This window comes from Ranitomeya variabilis, chromosome 1 (genome assembly GCF_051348905.1).
Source record: "Ranitomeya variabilis isolate aRanVar5 chromosome 1, aRanVar5.hap1, whole genome shotgun sequence".
NCBI classification, from domain to species: domain Eukaryota; kingdom Metazoa; phylum Chordata; class Amphibia; order Anura; family Dendrobatidae; genus Ranitomeya; species Ranitomeya variabilis.
In genome coordinates this window covers 302983054-302987467 of record NC_135232.1, presented here as the reverse complement: position 1 = coordinate 302987467, position 4414 = coordinate 302983054, and the positions used below count along the sequence as shown (strand labels likewise).

The 4414-nt window shown below is 49.5% G+C and overlaps 1 long non-coding RNA gene across 1 annotated transcript in view; it reads left to right on the top strand.

The window, feature by feature from the left end:
* The first annotated feature begins 443 nt into the window (after window positions 1–443).
* Window positions 444–4414, top strand: part of LOC143816021 (uncharacterized) — a 53017-nt gene continuing 49046 nt past the window's right edge. Inside the window, exon 1 of the long non-coding RNA XR_013223874.1 lies at window positions 444–583. This is a non-coding gene — a long non-coding RNA (uncharacterized LOC143816021). The remainder of the gene's footprint in view (window positions 584–4414) is intronic.

Genomic DNA, 4414 nt, shown 5'->3' with positions numbered 1-4414 from the left:
ACGGCGCATGCGCACTGCGGCCCTGGGTCACTAGCAGGGCAGGCGAGGCCACTTGTGTCTCATAGCGAGCTGTGCTCCGTGCGCCGCTCACCCTCTGTCCCCGACCAGGTCGCCTTGTGCCCACCGGTGACTGTCCTGGCCCCACCGTCTTGTCATCTGTTCATGCCGCTGTTATCGCCATGATTTTTATCTGTACGAGGAGACAGCGTCTTGTGCTTCCATACGGCACTTAGTAACGGGGCGTAGTAGTCAGCAGCTGCTGTCATGTAAGCACTCCTGCCCGGGACGTGTTCCCTATTCTCTTCCGACACGGGGCGTACACCCCCCGGTGGTGCTGCCGATGGTAGGTGCCCACTGTCACTCAGCGGTTGCGATTTTGAAAGTTCAGTTGAGCCCGGCTTATTCGGGGGGGGGGTTAGTGCTCGTGGTCTGGTCCGGTGTGTCCGCAGTGCAGGTGTGTGCCGCGGCCGCCCGCCTCTGCCTCCTCACAGCCTGTGCTCTGCCGTTGGCGAGTCAGTGAGCCCGCCCGGCCCGCGCTGGCCATGCCCGCCGCAAGACCCGCGCCGCAGCCCGGGAAAGGCAGGTGGGAGAGCGGCAGCAGGAGGGGGAGGGACGGGAGGCGCTCACACCACAGGGACGACAACAAATAATGGTCTCCTCACAGCTGTACACGTACTACTCCGGCCGGGACTACTACCCCCAGCATAGCAGCCCTGAGAGGAGGAAGGTGTTCCATATATATATTATGCTACCTATAGGTTTATGGAACGCTCCGTTCCGGGTCCAGTACTTAAAGGGATGTGTCACGGCGGCCAAGTAAAAGGGATAGTCTTTAAAGGGATTTGTGAAATAATAAAAGTTTGTGACGCCACCTGTGGTGCTCTGTCAGGGGTGACCGACCTTGCTTAAAGGGGTCCTTTGGGGAGATGTTATGGCAGCAGGGATAGTATGGCTTCCCACAGGTGAAGCTGGGTCCCCAGGGCTCCCGGTGTGTTTGGCAAGGATGGTGTGGTCCTGGAAATAAATGGAGGACACAGGGTCGCAGTCTCTTTACCTGGTTTTGTGATGTAGACAGCCTCAGTCCAGGGTACCAGCAACAGGTGTTGGTGTGGTCTGGCCGGCCTGGAGGCAATGGTAGATCCCTCTCCCAGGTGAGGTCCGTAAACCTTCCTGCTCGCGCTCTTATGCGAGGTCCTTGCTGCCTGTGGCTCTCTTACAAGGTCGTCTCTCTCCTGTCCTGGGACAGTACCCGTATGGTGTGCAATGCAAGCCTTTTTACAGGGTCTCTATGACGACCCGGGCTCTATGTGTACTGCTGCACCTTCAGGTGTGGGTGCAGACAGACTACATAAAGTCTTCTGCCCTCCGGTTCTGCTGTGGGGCGTAAAGTACTACACAGCCTCGGGCTTCCTGCGCTTCAGCTCAGAGGGTGCCCGGTCACAGTTCCCCTCCGAACTCCTTTGTTCTTTACTTCTCCCCTCTCACACTTGCTATCAATGCAACCTGTCTGGTTCTCTTCTGTCCTGGAGCTGCAGCACCACACGTGGCTGCACGGCCCCACTCTCTGCTCACACTCCTCTCTCCTTCACTGTCTCTGAACAACTCACTAACTCCTCCTCCAGACCAGAGTACATATATCTAGGGGAAGCTCCCCTGAATCCGGATTCAGAGCTGCCCCTTCTGGCCTGGAATCAGAATGTTTTGCATGTAGGTGTATTAAATCAAAGACCTAATAATCTGGTACCACCAATCAGTTCAGAAAGTGTATATAGCAAGGTAGAACTGTAGTTAAATAAAAAATAACTTTTAATTCAATTAATTAAAAGAACCCTCAGGCTCAAAGAACGAACATAAATATCAAAAACATAACTCACAATGTACAAATACTGCCAAAACGCTCCCAGCGAGCGCTACATAGCTCTAAAATGGTGAACAACAATACACCTTTTTCTCATGGAAGCTCACACCATGTAAAGCAGTACCCTTAGGTATTTTTTGCTTTCCCCACAGCCTGCATACACAATGAGCTTTAAAGCAGGCCAACATAGAAGCCGGTAACAATTACTGCTTAAATACAGGAACGATCTCACCCGAGATGTACGTTCTTTGCTTCACAGCGTGTAGTGGGATGACGATGCCCGTACATACGAGGAGGCCCTCTGCATGCCCATTCAAAGCCTCATTCCTCCGGGTTTTATCCCAACAGCAGTCGCATCCTCCCTTATTAAGAATTCTCCCGACGCGTTTCTTGTGGCCCGGTCATCAGGGGAGAGGCCACTTCATAGAATAAGGTGTGTGCCATCCATCAAGCAACACACAGGAGGGACGATCACCCCGCGCACGACCTATTACCTTTAAATAGGGCGCCACATCCACTGTATGTCCCACATGACTCGCCCGTAGTGGAGCACGGTATCCAGTCTCCAGGCGGTCATGTGACTTGCAAAATAGAACGCCCACAAACATGTCCGCGTGAAGTGCACAGTGACACGCAAACGTCACTTCCGGTCCGGAGGGGAGAAAACCCCACCTCCAGAAGGAGTAAAAGACATTGCGATCATGCAAATAAATAATGAATGAGTGTTAACAGTTACTCGAAATTTTAACCCCTAAGGTTAATACACTGGGGAACAATTTGAAAAAAAATTTCTGTTGAGTTAGGTTTTTGAGCTGATTTATACTAAAATTGGCATGCTGATTCCAAAAATGTAGTCAGTTTTTTTCTAGCACGTCAAGTTTTTCCTCCACAACTTACCTGCCAGAGAAGCACAATTGCACTGATATCTGTAATAAGACTTGTTATCTGATTACAATTCGACTCATATAGAGCTACGTGGCAACTTGTAAGAGTAGTCACAACTGAGACAGTGTGGTGAGAGGTGTGTGCAGCTCCCAATACGTCATAATTATCAATATCTTTACACAAAAAATTTATCATAGTAGGAATAAATAGGATTTGTGATAGCTTTTCTCCTTACATTGGGCGCTTAGTTGTAATTTATATATCTTTTATGATTTTTTTCTTTGTTAGTTTTCAAAGTTTGTAACTTTCCATCTCAGTGTTTTATTTACATATGTACATATTTCCTACATATTTGTCATGCCTATTTCTTATATATTTCATTTTTTGTTCATATTTGTACTATTTAAAAAAAAACGAAACACTTTTTAGGTACAGTAGTTTACATATTTTTGAGAAGACAAAAATCCTATAGTTCAAAAACTTGACGTGATAGAGAAAAACTGAGATCATTTCTGGATTCAGCATCCAAAAATTAATTAAGAACAGTTGTCTGACCTAACTCTTAAAAAATTGTGTTCCCCAGTGATATTTACAAACCTTACAAAAGGGGGGAAGAATTTTACAAAAAGTATTTATATAAATCCTACAACCCCCAATCCTTGGAAGGAGGATATAAAAAAAAAGGGGCATTGGTGGTCCCAAACTTAAGGAAGATCACACATCTACCTGAAGGCGTAATAAATGACAGAGATTACATATAGACCAGTACCTGAAAGCTTTTGCTCACTCCCTAATAGATATAATTCCAATTGTCTCAGTTATTTTGAGCCTTGTATCGAACAGTCCTGAGAAGTAAATGCTTGAAGAGCCCTATAAAGGGAAGGGTTAGATCAAGGGGGGGAGATTTTAAAGTAATACAAACAGTACCGTATTTTTCGGCATATAAGACGCACTTTTTCCCCAAAAAAATTGTGAGGAAAATGGGTGCGTCTTATATTCGGAACGCAGGCTTACCGGCATTGTGGCGGCGACAGAGGTGCAGGCATGATGTGGCACGGTGAGCTGTATGGCGTGAGCAGGTCCCATCCATATTTGAGATGAATCCGCGGCCCGGTATTGATGGAGAGCAGCAGCGCTGGTGAGTTACGGTATTTTCCGGTGGCGGCGGCCATCTTGCTGAGGCCGCGCCCATCTTGCTGAGGCCGCGCGTGTGCAGATTCACTACTCTGCGTCCCAGGGCTTCAGGAAAATGGCCGCGGGAGGCCGCGCGTGCACAGATGGAGATCGCGGCGGCCATTTTCCTGAAGCCCTGGGACGCAGAGTAGTGAATCTGCGCACGCGCGACCTCAGCAAGATGGCCGCCGCCACCGGAAAATACCGTAACTCACCAGCGCTGCTGCTCTCCATCAATACCGGGCCGCGGATTCACCTCAAATATGGATGGGACCTGCTCACGCCATACAGCTCACCGTGCCACATCATGCCCGCATCTCTGTCGCCGCCACAATGCCGGTAAGCCCGCCGCCACCAGGAAAACCACCCCGCCCTGCTGCTCTCCTTCACTACTGCTGTGGCGTCAACTCAAATGTGGAAGGGACCCTGGCCGCTGCCACCTGAGGAAGTGACCGCATATCTGCCACCGCCACAGCAACCTCCCCATGGACACCAGGC